Source organism: Oncorhynchus nerka, linkage group LG14 (assembly GCF_034236695.1).
Source record: "Oncorhynchus nerka isolate Pitt River linkage group LG14, Oner_Uvic_2.0, whole genome shotgun sequence".
NCBI lineage: Eukaryota > Metazoa > Chordata > Actinopteri > Salmoniformes > Salmonidae > Oncorhynchus > Oncorhynchus nerka.
The window spans coordinates 78,941,782-78,962,066 of NC_088409.1; the positions used below are offsets into that span (position 1 = coordinate 78,941,782).

Below are 20,285 nucleotides of genomic sequence, written 5' to 3' on the forward strand. Positions count from 1 at the left end.
ATGCAACCGGGTTGTTGAGTGCGGAAGTTCTGTTCGGTAGACGTTGGCTAGCTGTTGGCTAGCTAGCAGTGTCTCCTACGTTAAGGACGACAAATAGCTGGCTAGCGAACCTCGGTAAATTAAGATAATCACTCTAAAACTACACACTCTAAACTACACAATTATCTTGGATACGAAGACAGCAAAGACAAATATGTAGCTAGCTAACACTACACTAATCAAGTCGTTCAGTTGAGTGTAATAGTTGTGCTGCTAATCGGTAGACGGTGGACGTTAGCTAGCTGGCTAGCTGCTGGGCAGATAGCAGTGTAGACTACGTTAGGACGACGAAATACGATAATTACGCAATTATCTTTGATACAAAGACGGCTATGTAGCTAGCTAAGAAGAAATTGCTAAGATTAGACAAATCAAACCGTTGTACTATAATGAAATGTAATGAAATGTAATACTACCTGCGGACCGAGTGCGGATGCGACCGCTCGCTCCAACCCGACAGACATTGATGTTTCACAATTGCCATCGCTGCTGTGGTTTTGCAGCAGATGCGTTTCACTCCAATCCATTCTGCGTGGAACGTGTATGATTGTCCTTTTGTTTCGCTCTGTCTGTACTGTTGGTCCTCTCTGCTCATCCCCCTTCCATTACCCTAGCTGTTAAACAGGGTCCAGGAGGTTACATTTAGAAAAGCCTGCCAGTAATTGTCCAGTTCCCCTCAGTGAATTGACTGGCACACAAACTGCCATTGTATTGGCGAAGCAAAGAGCCATTAAAAAATTCTGAATCTGAGGATAGCGTTTGAATGGATGTGTCACATCAAGGTAAACACTGTGCTTTGGCTATTCAGAGAGGCAGGAGAGCTCCCCTATTTACACTCATATCGCTGCTATTCAGAGAGGCAGGAGAGCTCCCCTATTCACACTCATTTTGCTGCTATTCAGAGACGGAGATGTCAGCTGGGTGAGTCATCATTGTCTCTGCCTCAATGTCCATTCTCTCTCTCTAGGATTATTAAGTAGTGTGTTTGGTAAACTAGTGTTGCTAGCTGGAAAATATATACCGGTCATCACAGCTGTGTGTGTGTGTTGGATGTGTGACGTGTATGTGTGTGAAATATCCGTTGCAGCCTATTCCTCCACTCTTGACACTCGTGAGGTTATTCAGTGGTGTCCTTCAGTGTGTGGCGAGGTGACTGATAAAATGTCTGCTAAAAGACGTCCTCACAAAAGCTGAGTCACACACCCTCTGCCTGGAGGACACACTCAAGGGACAGTCCGGGTTGAAATGGAGCTCTTCAGGTGCTTCTCAGTACTATGAAGATGCTTCCTGTCCTCGTCCTGACATGTGAGTCTGTGTCTGTATGTCTGTTTGATCTTCTATTCTAAATATTTTAACATCGGCTACTGATGAAACCCAATGAAACAGTTCCTGCTGTGAAGGGATGTTTTAAGACATAAAACAAAATGCCAACCACATCTGACAGAAAACCAACTGATAAAGATTACACAATGCATAGTTGGAAATATTGTGTGTGTAATATTATATTTAACATTTCCAACATGTTAAACATTTAAGGTAATTGGTTTTGTTCATGAAACCCAATTCTTTATAATGTTGCACTGTCACAACACTGCAGCTACTAACAATCACGATCAATAACAAACACAATGGCTCTGATGCATGTGATCAATAGAAATCAAATGCACTTTGACTTCACAGATTTCTCTGTGGTGATTGGACATGTCCCTTGAAGCAGAATCAAAGTAGAGCAGAGAGAATTTGAAAGTTGTAGGGGAGAGTGTATAGTGACAGTGCTTGGGGAGAGTGTATGATGTGAGTGACAGTGCTAGGGGAGAGTGTATAGTGACGGTGCTTGGGGAGAGTGTATGATGTGAGTGACAGTGCTAGGGGGAGAGTGTATGATGTGAGTGACAGTGCTAGAGGAGAATGTATAATGTGAGTGACAGCGCTAGGGGAGAGAGTATAATGTGAGTGACAGTGCTAGGGGAGAGTGTATGATGTGAGTGAGAGTGCTAGGGGAGAGTGTATAGTGGCAGTGCTAGGGGAGAGTGTATGATGTGAGTGACAGTGCTAGGGGAGAGTGTATAATCTCAGTGACAGTGCTAGGGGAGAGTGTATGATGTGAGTGACAGTGCTAGGGGAGAGTGTATAATCTCAGTGACAGTGCTAGGGGAGAGTGTATGATGTAAGTGACAGTGCTAAGGGAGAGTGTATGATGTGAGTGACAGTGCTAGGGGAGAGTGTATAATCTCAGTGACAGTGCTAGGGGAGAGTGTATGATGTAAGTGACAGTGCTAAGGGAGAGTGTATGATGTGAGGGACAGTACTAGGGGAGAGTGTATAGTGACAGTGCTAGGGGAGAGTGTATAATGTGAGTGACAGTGCTAGGGGAGAGTGTATAATGTGAGTGACAGTGCTAGGGGAGAGTGTATGATGTGAGTGACAGTGCTAAGGGAGAGTGTATAATGTGAGTGACAGTGCTATGGGGGAGAGTATAATGTGAGTGACAGTGCTAGGGGAGAGTGTATAGTGACAATGTTAGGGGAGAGTGTATAGTGTGAGTGACAGTGCTAGGGGAGAGAGTATAATGTGAGTGACAGTGCTAGGGGAGAGTGTATGATGTGAGTGACAGTGCTAGGGGAGAGTGTATAATCTCAGTGACAGTGCTAGGGGAGAGTGTATGATGTAAGTGACAGTGCTAAGGGAGAGTGTATGATGTGAGGGACAGTGCTAGGGGAGAGTGTATAGTGACAGTGCTAGGGGAGAGTGTATGATGTGAGTGACAGTGCTAGGGGAGAGTGTATAGTGACAGTGCTAGGGGAGAGTGTATAATGTGAGTGACAGTGCTAGGGGAGAGTGTATGATGCGAGTGACAGTGCTAGGGGAGAGTGTATAATGTGAGTGACAGTGCTAGGGGAGAGTGTATAATGTGAGTGACAGTGCTAGGGGAGAGTGTATGATGTGAGTGACAGTGCTAAGGGAGAGTGTATAGTGACAGTGCTAGGGGAGAGTGTATGATGTGAGTGACAGTGCTAGGGGAGAGTGTATAGTGACAGTGCTAGGGGAGAGTGTATAATGTGAGTGACAGTGCTAGGGGAGAGTGTATGATGTGAGTGACAGTGCTAGGGGAGAGTGTATAGTGACAGTGCTAGGGGGAGAGTATAATCTCAGTGACAGTGCTAGGGGAGAGTGTATGATGTATGTGACAGTGCTAAGGGAGAGTGTATAATGTGAGTGACAGTGCTAGGGGGAGAGTATAATGTGAGTGACAGTGCTAGGGGAGAGTGTATGATGTGAGTGACAGTGCTTAAGGAAGAGTGTATGATGTGAGGGACAGTGCTTAAGGGAGAGTGTATAATGTGAGTGACAGTGCTAGGGGAGAGTGTATGATGTGAGTGACAGTGCTAGGGGAGAGTGTATGATGTGAGTGACAGTGCTAGGGGAGAGTGATCGTCTGAGTGACAGTGCTAGGGGAGAGTGTATGATGTGAGTGACAGTGCTAGGGGAGAGTGATCATCCGAGTGACAGTGGTAGGGGAGAGTGTATGATGTGAGTGACAGTGCTAGGGGAGAGTGTATGATGTGAGTGACAGTGCTAGGGGAGAGTGATCATCTGAGTGACAGTGCTAGGGGAGAGTGATCGTCTGAGTGACAGTGCTAGGGGAGAGTGTATGATGTGGGTGACAGTGCTATGGGAGAGTGATCGTCTGAGTGACAGTGCTAGGGGAGAGTGTATGATGTGAGTGACAGTGCTAGGGGAGAGTGTGTGATGTGAGTGACAGTGCTAGGGGAGAGTGATCGTCTGAGTGACAGGGCTAGGGGAGAGTGTATAATGTGAGTAACAGTGCTAGGGGAGAGTGTATGATGTGAGTGACAGTGCTAAGGGAGAGTGTATAATGTGAGTGACAGTGCTAGGTGGAGAGTATAATGTGAGTGACAGTGCTAGGGGAGAGTGTATGATGTGAGTGACAGTGCTAGGGGAGAGTGTATAGTGACAGTGCTAGGGGAGAGTGTATAATGTGAGTGACAGTGCTAGGGGAGAGTGTATGATGTGAGTGACAGTGCTAGGGGAGAGTGTATAGTGACAGTGCTAGGGGGAGAGTGTATGATGTGAGTGACAGTGCTAGGGGAGAGTGTATGATGTGAGGGACAGTGCTAGGGGAGAGTGTATAATCTCAGTGACAGTGCTAGGGGAGAGTGTATGATGTGAGGGACAGTGCTAGGGGAGAGTGTATAATCTCAGTGACAGTGCTAGGGGAGAGTGTATAGTGACAGTGCTAGGGGAGAGTGTATAATGTGAGTGACAGTGCTAGTGGAGAGTGTATAGTGGCAGTGCTAGGGGAGAGTGTATGATGTGAGGGACAGTGCTAGGGGAGAGTGTATAATCTCAGTGACAGTGCTAGGGGAGAGTGTATGATGTAAGTGACAGTGCTAAGGGAGAGTGTATAATGTGAGTGACAGTGCTAGGGGAGAGTGCATGATGTGAGTGACAGTGCTTAAGGAAGAGTGTATTATGTGAGGGACAGTGCTTAAGGGAGAGTGTATAATGTGAGTGACAGTGCTAGGGGAGAGTGCATGATGTGAGTGACAGTGCTAGGGGAGAGCGATCGTCTGAGTGACAGTGCTAGGGGAGAGTGTATTATGTGAGTGACAGTGCTAGGGGAGAGTGTATGATGTGAGTGACAGTGCTAGGGGAGAGTGATCGTCTGAGTGACAGTGCTAGGGGAGAGTGTATGATGTGGGTGACAGTGCTAGGGGAGAGTGTATAATGTGAGTGACAGTGCTAGGGGAGAGTGTATAGTGTGAGTGACAGTGCTAAGGGAGAGTGTATAGTGACAGTGCTAGGTGAGAGTGTATGATGTGAGTAACAGTGCTAGGGGAGAGTGTATGATGTGAGTGACAGCGCTAGGGGAGAGTGTATAGTGACAGTGCTAGGGGAGAGTGTATAATGTGAGTGACAGTGCTAGGGGACAGTGTATAATGTGAGTGACAGTGCTAGGGGAGAGTGTATAATGTGAGTGACAGTGCTAGTGGAGAGTGTATAGTGACAGTGCTAGGGGGAGAGTGTATGATGTGAGTGACAGTGCTAGGGGAGAGTGTATGATGTGAGGGACAGTGCTATGGGAGAGTGTATAATCTCAGTGACAGTGCTAGGGGAGAGTGTATAATCTCAGTGACAGTGCTAGGGGAGAGTGTATGATGTAAGTGACAGTGCTAAGGGAGAGTGTATAATGTGAGTGACAGTGCTAGGGGGCGAGTATAATGTGAGTGACAGTGCTAGGGGAGAGTGTATAATGTGAGTGACAGTGCTAGGGGAGAGTGTATAATGTGAGTGACAGTGCTAGGGGAGAGTGTATGATGTGAGTGACAGTGCTAAGGGAGAGTGTATAGTGACAGTGCTAGGGGGAGAGTATAATGTGAGTGACAGTGCTAGGGGAGAGTGTATGATGTGAGTGACAGTGCTAGGGGAGAGTGTATAGTGACAGTGCTAGGTGAGAGTGTATGATGTGAGTGACAGTGCTAGGGGAGAGTGTATAATGTGAGTGACAGTGCTAGGGGAGAGTGTATAATGTGAGTGACAGTGCTAGGGGAGAGTGTATAATGTGAGTGACAGTGCTAGTGGAGAGTGTATAGTGACAGTGCTAGGGGGAGAGTGTATGATGTGAGTGACAGTGCTAGGGGAGAGTGTATGATGTGAGGGACAGTGCTAGGGGAGAGTGTATAATCTCAGTGACAGTGCTAGGGGAGAGTGTATGATGTAAGTGACAGTGCTAAGGGAGAGTGTATAATGTGAGTGACAGTGCTAGGGGGGGAGTATAATGTGAGTGACAGTGCTAGGGGAGAGTGTATAATGTGAGTGACAGTGCTAGGGGAGAGTGTATGATGTGAGTGACAGTGCTAAGGGAGAGTGTATAGTGACAGTGCTAGGTGAGAGTGTATGATGTGAGTAACAGTGCTAGGGGAGAGTGTATGATGTGAGTGACAGTGCTAGGGGAGAGTGTATAGTGACAGTGCTAGGGGAGAGTGTATAATGTGAGTGACAGTGCTAGGGGAGAGTGTATGATGTGAGTGACAGTGCTAGGGGAGAGTGATCGTCTGAGTGACAGTGCTAGGGGAGAGTGTGTGTGATGTCAGTGACAGTGCTAGGGGAGAGTGATCGTCTGAGTGACAGTGCTAGGGGAGAGTGATCGTCTGAGTGACAGTGCTAGGGGAGAGTATGTGTGGGCCTGTAATCTGTTGATCTTGACTGGTAGTTTAGGGACGACAAGATGCAGGCCCCATATCAGCAGTAATGACTAAATCTAATGTCACAGCACTCTGGTGACCACCACTGGGAAAGGTGTGTGAGAGTCTTGTTTGTGAGAATATTAAAGCCATTTTTCCCCTGTGGAAATCCAGTTACAGGCCCACACATACTCTCCCCTAGCACTGTCACTCAGACGATCACTCTCCCCTAGCAATGTGCCATTGTCCTATGTAGTCTACAAGACCACAAAATATCATCCGCCATAATAGTATGCATTATGAGAATGGGCGTGATGAGGGAAAGTGCCGTTTGAAACTACAGGTCCCCTTATCTTAAACACAGGACGTGTATTTGCTTTGGGATTACAGGAAACCCACACAGAACAACAGTGGGAACATGGCTTGGATGAGCTGATTGCTTTAACGCAGCGTCTCCTTACAGTTCTCTGTCAGCTGGAGGGTGATTGGAGCTCACTTTGGGAGGGGGACTCTGGGACGTTGTGGACTCGTGTTCCCCTGCCCTGACTCGGGGTGGAGCCTTCAGAAGCAGCCCACGCTCCCCCACTCCCCACCTCCAACAATTACAGATTAGCTTCTCTGCAATTCCATCAGTGACACAAAAGCTCTCCAGTTGCAAAGAACAGGCTTTAACTGGGTGTTGTGGTTAGTGTAGAAACGTTGTGCTTCTAAACTACAACTAAGAGACAATATGTCTTTGTTTCTTATTGTATTCAGCCAGGCTTTGCCACATTTGTATCCAGGGGCTTTATTCAATGCAATGTAACATTAAAAACAGTTTAAAATGGCGATCTAACGATCCCACATTCTACATGACGTATCCATCTTTGTTCTATAGACATTATACATTTCTATCTGAAAGTACTGTACAGTTTCACCCTCCTCTATAACCCCAGGGTTTTCTTTTCAGAAGCACTGTCACTGTCACCCTCCTGTGTAAAGTGACATCCCTCAGAGTATTCTCCCATTTCTGCTGACTCCCCGTCCTGTTGGAACTGTGACAGAGGTTAGCCCAGTGTGTCTGTGGCTGAAGTCTCTTGCCCTTTTGAGAAATAACAGCAATACTTCCCCCAATCCTTCCCCCTCAGATCCCTGAGCAAATGAAATTAGATATACATTAACCTTTCCTGGCACCATTTCAAGGGGTTATGCCAGTCCTCTCTATTAGTTAGCTGTTAATAGCCTCTTTTGGTGCTGTTTAGATTGTATTTCAGCCCAATATTAGTGTTTAACATGAAGTGTCATTGAAATATCATGGCTAATCATATGCGTGTCCCTCGTCCGTGCTTAATTGGAGGTCTAATCATAGTGACATTGACAGTAATGAGTTCAGTCACTCTAGATGACTGAGATCCCAGCTGAAGGTGGTTGTGTGTGTGTGCCATTGTCCTTCAGCCTGGGCAGCTAGTTTCCCAGTCTAACTAACACTCCCCTGCACCCAGGGCACAATACAGCCTTTTCCATTTTGTACCCTGCTCATTCTCCAGACCGTTTTCTAGTGCGGAAGGAACATAATCCCACAAGTGCCAGACTTCGCTATAACTAGTCTTATGTTTGGTTGGTACAAGAGGTATAAGTTCTGATCCCAAAGTCAGAAGAGGCGATGCCCGACCTAGCATTTAAGACCATCTTTTTTACACCCAACTGGTGCAACCGGCCCCAGGGGTGTTTACTGTGTAAGGGTGGATTGTTCCGTTTACCCCAACCAATCATAATGGGCTTTGACCTTTGTCTGGTGTTCCATGCAGGTTACTGAACCAGTCACTGGCTGAAGCAGTAGTCTCAAGGCTGAGGAGCTGGGCTCACTCACTAACCAGCTAGGAATATTTCTGGAGCTTGATTTATGACGGCTGAGTGTAGGAGAAGAGAGGGATGGTGAAAAATGGGGATGAATCATTCCCCATGTTTAGAGTTGAAGAGCAGGGTTTGGTTAAACTGAACTGGAGGGAGTGTCTCTCAACTCTGTGGAATAGTTTGTTATAATGATGGAACATTCTAGTTTCTTATGGCATTTCTCTTTTTTCCTGCTGTGTGAACTTTCATTTGATATTTCCTTCTGACCGTTCTCTTTTGACCACTACTGTTTTTTCCTACACTAAGATCGACAATAGATTTAGATTAGTGCTCCCGAATAGCGTAGCGGTCTAAGGCACTGCATCTCAGTGCAAGAAGCGTCACTCTAGTCCCTGGTTTGAATCCAGGCTGTATCACATCCGGCCGTGATTGGGAATCCCGAAGGGCGGCGCACAATTGGCCCAGCATCGTCCGTGTTTGGCCGGGGTAGGCCGTCATTGTAAATAAGAATTTGTTCTTAACTGACTTGCCTAGTTAAATAAAGGTTCAATAAATACAAAATATGAAATAATTAGTACATCTGAGTTGGCTAAATCGGCAATATTATGCTGTGCCTGTGTGTGTTACATGTAAAGTTAACTACCGTGGTTGTTGATTGGCTGAGAGAAAACACTTGTCTAAAGCCTACAGTGTCCTCATTTTATCTCCAGTATTCTCTTGGAAATGGGCAAACATTAGACTTGGAAATGATGTTTGATTCAGTGGAGACACTTCACTACCTAACTAGTACCAGGAAAGGAAAGGACTCGGAGCGACAGGCAGCCACACGGAGCTTGATAAATATATAATGTCGTAATTATCATTAGCCGAGGTACTCAGCCGAGAGCCGGGAGATTTCAGAAACAAGTGTTTGTGATATGCCCTGGAAGAGGGATATTGTATTTTAGATGAGTTGAAAAAACAAATATCATTGACGACGTGGCATTAGAGGATTCAGTCAGATTTAGTTTGTGTCTGTTGTTGTCTGGTTGTGTTTCCAGTGCAAGGCTGCTGCAGGCCCCATGCTGGCTGAGTAAAGATGTAAAGGGAAACGCTACAGGCCTTTTCCTCTCTCTAGCTGCTGTTCTGACTGTCTGTCTGCACCAATAAATGAAGCCTCTCGGGTCGGCTCTGGGCTGAAATGCCACTTCGGATCCCCTATAGTGGCTGAACCTTCCAGGTCTTGTTATCCCCTGACCAGCTCACAATGAACCTCATCACTTCCTGTGGATATCCTCGGCTGATTGGCATGTCTAACCTTAGCTGCTGTGATTGGCTAAAAAGGGCTCGTTTCCCTCTGGTGATTGGACTGGCTTTGTGGTGGCTGTCACCCCCTAGTTGATTTGATTGGCAGCCCAGCGTGAGCCCAACTGATCGGCAGTGCCGTGCCCCAGAGCACCATGCAAGCTGTTGGGAGCAGCTGCCACGAGGGCCAGCCACTTGATGTGGAAATGGTTTTGATAAATAATATAATAGTGGTAATACCCAGCTGCTTTTGGGGCCACGTGACCTCAGTGCCACAGAGTCCGCCCCAATAATGACTTCATGGAGTCCCATGATTGGCGTATGCATTATTAACCCCGCTCCACACACACACTCACACACACACACACACACACACACACACACACACACACACATAGCCCTCAGAGGTATACCCCCCACTGTGCACCATCACCGCCACAAGTGGCCTCATATGGGCAATCCAAATATCATCTTCTCCTGTTCTTCCTGTATTCCATGGATCCGTGCGTGTCAGAAGATACTCCTGTAGAACTAGCATTAGGCAGGTTGGTTGGTGCCCCATGTATCCTGTCTGGCTCTGTAAGGACCATGTATCCAGTCTGGCTTTATAAGGACCATGTATTCAGTCTGGCTCTATAAGGACCATGTCCTGCTCTGTAAGGACCATGTATTCAGTCTGGCTTTATAAGGACCATGTATTCAGTCTGGCTTTATAAGGACCATGTATTCAGTCTGGCTCTATAAGGACCATGTATTCAGTCTGGCTTTATAAGGACCTTGTATTCAGTCTGGCTTTATAAGGACCATGTATTCAGTCTGGCTTTATAAGGACCATGTATTCAGTCTGGCTTTATAAGGACCTTGTATTCAGTCTGGCTTTATAAGGACCTTGTATTCAGTCTGGCTTTATAAGGACCATGTATTCAGTCTGGCTTTATAAGGACCTTGTATTCAGTCTGGCTTTATAAGGACCATGTATTCAGTCTGGCTTTATAAGGACCATGTATTCAGTCTGGCTCTATAAGGACCATGTATTCAGTCTGGCTTTATAAGGACCATTTATTCAGTCTGGCTCTGTAAGGACCATGTATCCAGTCTGGCTCTATAAGGACCATGTATCCAGTCTGGCTCCGTGAGGACCATGTATCCAGTCTGACTCTATAAGAGCTATGTCTTCAGTCCGGCTCTGTAAGGACCATGTATCCAGTCTGGCTCTATAAGGACCATGTATCCAGTCTGACTCTATAAGAGCTATGTCTTCAGTCTGGCTCTATAAGGACCATGTATTCAGTCTGGCTCTTTAAGAGCCATGTATCCAGTCTGGCTCTATAAGGACCATGTATCCAGTCTGGCTCTATAAGGACCATGTATCCAGTCTGGCTCTATAAGGACCATGTATCCAGTCTGGCTCTATAAGAGCCATGTATCCAGTCTGGCTCCGTGAGGACCATGTATCCAGTCTGGCTCTATAAGAGCCATGTATCCAGTCTGGCTCTATAAGGACCATGTATCCAGTCTGGCTCTATAAGAGCCATGTATCCAGTCTGGCTCTATAAGGACCATGTATCCAGTCTGGCTCTATAAGAGCCATGTATCCAGTCTGGCTCTATAAGGACCATGTATCCAGTCTGGCTCCGTGAGGACCATGTATCCAGTCTGGCTCTATAAGAGCTATGTCTTCAGTCTGGCTCTATAAGGACCATGTATCCAGTCTGGCTCTGTAAGGACCATGTATCCAGTCTGGCTCTATATGGACCATGTATCCAGTCTGGCTCTGTAAGGACCATGTATCCAGTCTGGCTCTATAAGGACCATGTATCCAGTCTGGCTCTATAAGGACCATGTATCCAGTCTGGCTCTGTAAGGACCATGTATCCAGTCTGGCTCTATAAGGACCATGTATCCAGTCTGGCTCTATAAGGACCATGTATCCAGTCTGACTATAAGAGCTATGTCTTCAGTCTGGCTCTATAAGGACCATGTATCCAGTCTGGCTCTGTAAGGACCATGTATCCAGTCTGGCTCTATAAGGACCATGTATCCAGTCTGGCTCTATAAGGACCATGTATCCAGTCTGGCTCTGTAAGGACCATGTATCCAGTCTGGCTCTATAAGAGCCATGTATCCAGTCTGGCTCTATAAGGACCATGTATCCAGTCTGGCTCTATAAGGACCATATATCCAGTCTGGCTCTGTAAGGACCATGTATCCAGTCTGGCTCTATAAGGACAATGTATCCAGTCTGGCTCTATAAGAGCTATGTCTTCAGTCTGGCTCCGTGAGGACCATGTATCCAGTCTTGCTCTATAAGGACCATGTATCCAGTCTGGCTCTATAAGGACCATGTATCCAGTCTGGCTCTTTAAGAGCCATGTATCCAGTCTGGCTCTATAAGAGCTATGTCTTCAGTCTGGCTCTGTAAGGACCATGTATCCAGTCTGGCTCTATAAGAGCCATGTATCCAGTCTGGCTCTATAAGGACCATGTATCCAGTCTGGCTCTGTAAGGACCATGTATCCAGTCTGGCTCTATAAGGACCATGTATCCAGTCTGGCTCTGTAAGGACCATGTATCCAGTCTGGCTCTATAAGGACCATGTATCCAGTCTGGCTCTATAAGGACCATGTATCCAGTCTGGCTCTGTAAGGACCATGTATCCAGTCTGGCTCTATAAGGACTATGTATCCAGTCTGGCTCTATAAGGACCATGTATCCAGTCTGGCTCTGTGAGGACCATGTATCCAGTCTGACTCTATAAGAGCTATGTCTTCAGTCTGGTTCTGTAAGGACCATGTATCCAGTCTGGCTCTATAAGGACCATGTATCCAGTCTGACTCTATAAGAGCTATGTCTTCAGTCTGGCTCTATAAGGACCATGTATCCAGTCTGGCTCTGTAAGGACCATGTATCCAGTCTGGCTCTATAAGGACCATGTATCCAGTCTGGCTCTATAAGGACCATGTATCCAGTCTGGCTCTGTAAGGACCATGTATCCAGTCTGGCTCTATAAGAGCCATGTATCCAGTCTGGCTCTATAAGGACCATGTATCCAGTCTGGCTCTATAAGGACCATGTATCCAGTCTGGCTCTGTAAGGACCATGTATCCAGTCTGGCTCTATAAGGACAATGTATCCAGTCTGGCTCTATAAGAGCTATGTCTTCAGTCTGGCTCCGTGAGGACCATGTATCCAGTCTTGCTCTATAAGGACCATGTATCCAGTCTGGCTCTATAAGGACCATGCATCCAGTCTGCCTCTTTAAGAGCCATGTATCCAGTCTGGCTCTATAAGAGCTATGTCTTCAGTCTGGCTCTGTAAGGACCATGTATCCAGTCTGGCTCTATAAGGACCATGTATCCAGTCTGGCTCTATAAGGACCATGTATCCAGTCTGGCTCCGTGAGGACCATGTATCCAGTCTGACTCTATAAGAGCTATGTCTTCAGTCCGGCGCTGTAAGGACCATGTATCCAGTCTGGCTCTATAAGGACCATGTATCCAGTCTGACTCTATAAGAGCTATGTCTTCAGTCTGGCTCTATAAGGACCATGTATTCAGTCTGGCTCTTTAAGAGCCATGTATCCAGTCTGGCTCTATAAGGACCATGTATCCAGTCTGGCTCTATAAGGACCATGTATCCAGTCTGGCTCTGTGAGGACCATGTATCCAGTCTGACTCTATAAGAGCTATGTCTTCAGTCCGGCTCTGTAAGGACCATGTATCCAGTCTGGCTCTATAAGGACCATGTATCCAGTCTGACTCTATAAGAGCTATGTCTTCAGTCTGGCTCTATAAGGACCATGTATTCAGTCTGGCTCTTTAAGAGCCATGTATCCAGTCTGGCTCTATAAGGACCATGTATCCAGTCTGGCTCTATAAGGACCATGTATCCAGTCTGGCTCCGTGAGGACCATGTATCCAGTCTGACTCTATAAGAGCTATGTCTTCAGTCCGGCTCTGTAAGGACCATGTATCCAGTCTGGCTCTATAAGGACCATGTATCCAGTCTGACTCTATAAGAGCTATGTCTTCAGTCTGGCTCTATAAGGACCATGTATTCAGTCTGGCTCTTTAAGAGCCATGTATCCAGTCTGGCTCTATAAGGACCATGTATCCAGTCTGGCTCTATAAGGACCATGTATCCAGTCTGGCTCTATAAGGACCATGTATCCAGTCTGGCTCTATAAGAGCCATGTATCCAGTCTGGCTCCGTGAGGACCATGTATCCAGTCTGGCTCTATAAGAGCCATGTATCCAGTCTGGCTCTATAAGGACCATGTATCCAGTCTGGCTCCGTGAGGACCATGTATCCAGTCTGGCTCTATAAGAGCTATGTCTTCAGTCTGGCTCTATAAGGACCATGTATCCAGTCTGGCTCTGTAAGGACCATGTATCCAGTCTGGCTCTATAAGGACCATGTATCCAGTCTGGCTCTGTAAGGACCATGTATCCAGTCTGGCTCTATAAGGACCATGTATCCAGTCTGGCTCTATAAGGACCATGTATCCAGTCTGGCTCTGTAAGGACCATGTATCCAGTCTGGCTCTATAAGGACCATGTATCCAGTCTGGCTCTATAAGGACCATGTATCCAGTCTGACTATAAGAGCTATATCTTCAGTCTGGCTCTATAAGGACCATGTATCCAGTCTGGCTCTGTAAGGACCATGTATCCAGTCTGGCTCTATAAGGACCATGTATCCAGTCTGGCTCTATAAGGACCATGTATCCAGTCTGGCTCTGTAAGGACCATGTATCCAGTCTGGCTCTATAAGAGCCATGTATCCAGTCTGGCTCTATAAGGACCATGTATCCAGTCTGGCTCTGTAAGGACCATGTATCCAGTCTGGCTCTATAAGGACAATGTATCCAGTCTGGCTCTATAAGAGCTATGTCTTCAGTCTGGCTCCGTGAGGACCATGTATCCAGTCTTGCTCTATAAGGACCATGTATCCAGTCTGGCTCTATAAGGACCATTCATCCAGTCTGCCTCTTTAAGAGCCATGTATCCAGTCTGGCTCTATAAGAGCTATGTCTTCAGTCTGGCTCTGTAAGGACCATGTATCCAGTCTGGCTCTATAAGGACCATGTATCCAGTCTGGCTCTATAAGGACCATGTATCCAGTCTGGCTCCGTGAGGACCATGTATCCAGTCTGACTCTATAAGAGCTATGTCTTCAGTCCGGCGCTGTAAGGACCATGTATCCAGTCTGGCTCTATAAGGACCATGTATCCAGTCTGGCTCTATAAGGACCATGTATCCAGTCTGGCTCCGTGAGGACCATGTATCCAGTCTGACTCTATAAGAGCTATGTCTTCAGTCCGGCGCTGTAAGGACCATGTATCCAGTCTGGCTCTATAAGGACCATGTATCCAGTCTGACTCTATAAGAGCTATGTCTTCAGTCTGGCTCTATGAGGACCATGTATCCAGTCTGGCTCTATAAGGACCATGTATCCAGTCTGGCTCTATAAGAGCCATGTATCCAGTCTGGCTCCGTGAGGACCATGTATCCAGTCTGGCTCTATAAGAGCCATGTATCCAGTCTGGCTCTATAAGGACCATGTATCCAGTCTGGCTCTATAAGAGCCATGTATCCAGTCTGGCTCTATAAGGACCATGTATCCAGTCTGGCTCTGTAAGGACCATGTATCCAGTCTGGCTCTATAAGGACCATGTATCCAGTCTGGCTCCGTAAGGACCATGTATCCAGTCTGGCTCTATAAGGACCATGTATCCAGTCTGGCTCTATAAGGACCATGTATCCAGTCTGGCTCTGTAAGGACCATGTATCCAGTCTGGCTCTATAAGAGCCATGTATCCAGTCTGGCTCTATAAGGACCATGTATCCAGTCTGGCTCCGTGAGGACCATGTATCCAGTCTGGCTCTGTAAGGACCATGTATCCAGTCTGGCTCTATAAGGACCATGTATCCAGTCTGGCTCTATGAGAGCTATGTCTTCAGTCTGGCTCCGTGAGGACCATGTATCCAGTCTTGCTCTATAAGGACCATGTATCCAGTCTGGCTCTATAAGGACCATGCATCCAGTCTGGCTCTTTAAGAGCCATGTATCCAGTCTGGCTCTATAAGAGCTATGTCTTCAGTCTGGCTCTGTAAGGACCATGTATCCAGTCTGGCTCTATAAGGACCATGTATCCAGTCTGGCTCTATAAGGACCATGTATCCAGTCTGGCTCCGTGAGGACCATGTATCCAGTCTGACTCTATAAGAGCTATGTCTTCAGTCCGGCTCTGTAAGGACCATGTATCCAGTCTGGCTCTATAAGGACCATGTATCCAGTCTGGCTCTATAAGAGCTATGTCTTCAGTCTGGCTCTGTAAGGACCATGTATCCAGTCTGGCTCTATAAGGACCATGTATCCAGTCTGGCTCTATAAGGACCATGTATCCAGTCTGGCTCCGTGAGGACCATGTATCCAGTCTGACTCTATAAGAGCTATGTCTTCAGTCTGGCTCTATAAGGACCATGTATTCAGTCTGGCTCTTTAAGAGCCATGTATCCAGTCTGGCTCTATAAGGACCATGTATCCAGTCTGGCTCTATAAGGACCATGTATCCAGTCTGGCTCTATAAGGACCATGTATCCAGTCTGGCTCTATAAGGACCATGTATCCAGTCTGGCTCCGTGAGGACCATGTATCCAGTCTGACTCTATAAGAGCTATGTCTTCAGTCTGGCTCTGTAAGGACCATGTATCCAGTCTGGCTCTATAAGGACCATGTATCCAGTCTGGCTCTATAAGAGCTATGTCTTCAGTCTGGCTCTGTAAGGACCATGTATCCAGTCTGGCTCTATAAGGACCATGTATCCAGTCTGGCTCTATAAGAGCTATGTCTTCAGTCTGGCTCTGTAAGGACCATGTATCCAGTCTGGCTCTATAAGGACCATGTATCCAGTCTGGCTCTATAAGGACCATGTATCCAGTCTGGCTCCGTGAGGACCATGTATCCAGTCTGGCTCTATAAGAGCTATGTCTTCAGTCTGGCTCTATAAGGACCATGTATCCAGTCTGGCTCTGTAAGGACCATGTATCCAGTCTGGCTCTATAAGGACCATGTATCCAGTCTGGCTCTGTAAGGACCATGTATCCAGTCTGGCTCTATAAGGACCATGTATCCAGTCTGGCTCTATAAGGACCATGTATCCAGTCTGGCTCTGTAAGGACCATGTATCCAGTCTGGCTCTATAAGAGCCATGTATCCAGTCTTGCTCTATAAGGACCATGTATCCAGTCTGGCTCTATAAGGACCATGTATCCAGTCTGGCTCTATAAGAGCTATGTCTTCAGTCTGGCTCCGTGAGGACCATGTATCCAGTCTTGCTCTATAAGGACCATGTATCCAGTCTGGCTCTATAAGAGCTATGTCTTCAGTCTGGCTCTGTAAGGACCATGTATCCAGTCTGGCTCTATAAGGACCATGTATCCAGTCTGGCTATATAAGGACCATGTATCCAGTCTGGCTCCGTGAGGACCATGTATCCAGTCTGACTCTATAAGAGCTATGTCTTCAGTCTGGTTCTGTAAGGACCATGTATCCAGTCTGGCTCTATAAGGACCATGTATCCAGTCTGGCTCTATAAGGACCATGTATCCAGTCTGGCTCTATAAGGACCATGTATCCAGTCTGGCTCTATAAGGACCATGTATCCAGTCTGACTCTATAAGAGCTATGTCTTCAGTCTGGCTCTATAAGGACCATGTATTCAGTCTGGCTCTTTAAGAGCCATGTATCCAGTCTGGCTCTATAAGGACCATGTATCCAGTCTGGCTCTATAAGGACCATGTATCCAGTCTGGCTCTATAAGGACCATGTATCCAGTCTGGCTCCGTGAGGACCATGTATCCAGTCTGACTCTATAAGAGCTATGTCTTCAGTCTGGTTCTGTAAGGACCATGTATCCAGTCTGGCTCTATAAGGACCATGTATCCAGTCTGACTCTATAAGAGCTATGTCTTCAGTCTGGCTCTGTAAGGACCATGTATCCAGTCTGGCTCTGTAAGGACCATGTATCCAGTCTGGCTCTATAAGGACCATGTATCCAGTCTGGCTCTATAAGGACCATGTATCCAGTCTGGCTCCGTGAGGACCATGTATCCAGTCTTGCTCTATAAGGACCATGTATCCAGTCTGGCTCTATAAGGGCCATGCATCCAGTCTGGCTCTTTAAGAGCCATGTATCCAGTCTGGCTCTATAAGAGCTATGTCTTCAGTCTGGCTCTGTTAGGACCATGTATCCAGTCTGGCTCTATAAGGACCATGTATCCAGTCTGGCTCTATAAGGACCATGTATCCAGTCTGGCTCCGTGAGGACCATGTATCCAGTCTGACTCTATAAGAGCTATGTCTTCAGTCCGGCGCTGTAAGGACCATGTATCCAGTCTGGCTCTATAAGGACCATGTATCCAGTCTGACTCTATAAGAGCTATGTCTTCAGTCTGGCTCTATAAGGACCATGTATTCAGTCTGGCTGGCTCTTTAAGAGCCATGTATCCAGTCTGGCTCTATAAGGACCATGTATCCAGTCTGGCTCTATAAGGACCATGTATCCAGTCTGGCTCTATAAGGACCATGTATCCAGTCTGGCTCTATAAGAGCCATGTATCCAGTCTGGCTCCGTGAGGACCATGTATCCAGTCTGGCTCTATAAGAGCCATGTATCCAGTCTGGCTCTATAAGGACCATGTATCCAGTCTGGCTCTATAAGAGCCATGTATCCAGTCTGGCTCTATAAGGACCATGTATCCAGTCTGGCTCTATAAGAGCCATGTATCCAGTCTGGCTCTATAAGGACCATGTATCCAGTCTGGCTCCGTGAGGACCATGTATCCAGTCTGGCTCTGTAAGGACCATGTATCCAGTCTGGCTCTGTAAGGACCATGTATCCAGTCTGGCTCTGTAAGGACCATGTATCCAGTCTGGCTCTGTAAGGACCATGTATCCAGTCTGGCTCTATAAGGACCATGTATCCAGTCTGGCTCTATAAGAGCTATGTCTTCAGTCTGGCTCCGTGAGGACCATGTATCCAGTCTTGCTCTATAAGGACCATGTATCCAGTCTGGCTCTATAAGGACCATGCATCCAGTCTGGCTCTTTAAGAGCCATGTATCCAGTCTGGCTCTATAAGAGCTATGTCTTCAGTCTGGTTCTGTAAGGACCATGTATCCAGTCTGGCTCTATAAGGACCATGTATCCAGTCTGGCTCTTTAAGAGCCATGTATCCAGTCTGGCTCTATAAGGACCATGTATCCAGTCTGGCTCCGTGAGGACCATGTATCCAGTCTGACTCTATAAGAGCTATGTCTTCAGTCCGGCTCTGTAAGGACCATGTATCCAGTCTGGCTCTATAAGGACCATGTATCCAGTCTGACTCTATAAGAGCTATGTCTTCAGTCTGGCTCTATAAGGACCATGTATTCAGTCTGGCTCTTTAAGAGCCATGTATCCAGTCTGGCTCTATAAGGACCATGTATCCAGTCTGGCTCTATAAGGACCATGTATCCAGTCTGGCTCTATAAGGACCATGTATCCAGTCTGGCTCTATAAGAGCCATGTATCCAGTCTGGCTCTATAAGGACCATGTATCCAGTCTGGCTCTATAAGGACCATGTATCCAGTCTGACTCTATAAGAGCTTTGTCTTCAGTCTGGCTCTGTAAGGACCATGTATCCAGTCTGGCTCTATAAGGACCATGTATCCAGTCTGGCTCTATAAGGACCATGTATTCAGTCTGGCTCTTTAAGAGCCATGTATCCAGTCTGGCTCTATAAGAGCCATGTATCGAGTCTGGCTCTATAAGGACCATGTATCCAGTCTGACTCTATAAGAGCTATGTCTTCAGTCTGGCTCTGTAAGGACCATGTATCCAGTCTGGCTCTATAAGGACCATGTATCCAGTCTGACTCTATAAGAGCTATGTCTTCAGTCTGGCTCTGTAAGGACCATGTATCCAGTCTGGCTCTATAAGGACCATGTATCCAGTCTGGCTCTATAAGGACCATGTATCCAGTCTGGCTCTATAAGGACCATGTATCCAGTCTGACTCTATAAGGACCATGTATCCAGTCTGACTCTATAAGAGCTATGTCTTCAGTCTGGCTCTGTAAGGACCATGTATCCAGTAAGGCTCTGTAAGGACCATGTATCCAGTCTGGCTCTATAAAGACCATGTATCCAGTCTGGCTCTTTAAGAGCCATGTATCCAGTCTGAATCTATAAGAGCTATGTCTTCAGTCTGGTTCTGTAAGGACCATGTATCCAGTCTGGCTCTATAAGGACCATGTATCCAGTCTGGCTCTTTAAGAGCCATGTATCCAGTCTGGCTCTATAAGGACCATGTATCCAGTCTGGCTCCGTGAGGACCATGTATCCAGTCTGACTCTATAAGAGCTATGTCTTCAGTCTGGCTCTGTAAGGACCATGTATCCAGTCTGGCTCTTTAAGAGCCATGTATCCAGTCTGGCTCTATAAGGACCATGTGTCCAGTCTGGCTCTTTAAGAGCCATGTATCCAGTCTGGCTCTATAAGGACCATGTATTCAGTCTGGCTCTTTAAGAGCCATGTATCCAGTCTGGCTCTATAAGGACCATGTATCCAGTCTAGCTCTTTAAGAGCCATGTATCCAGTCTGGCTCTATAAGGACCATGTATTCAGTCTGGCTCTTTAAGAGCCATGTATCCAGTCTGGCTCTATAAGGACCATGTATCCAGTCTAGCTCTTTAAGAGCCATGTATCCAGTCTGGCTCTATAAGGACCATGTATCCAGTCTGGCTCTATAAGAGCTATATCTTCAGTCTGGCTCTGTAAGGACCATGTATCCATTCTGGCTCTGTAAGGACCATGTATCCAGTCTGGCTCTATAAAGACCATGTATCCAGTCTGGCTCTTTAAGAGCCATGTATCCAG

At 46.7% G+C, this 20,285-nt stretch overlaps 1 protein-coding gene across 8 annotated transcripts in view; it reads left to right on the top strand.

Annotated features, from left to right (window-relative positions):
• LOC115141938 (RNA-binding protein Musashi homolog 2-like) overlaps nt 1–20,285 on the top strand; it is a 384,574-nt gene that overhangs the window by 176,906 nt on the left and 187,383 nt on the right. The gene's annotated exons all lie outside the window — the stretch shown is intronic.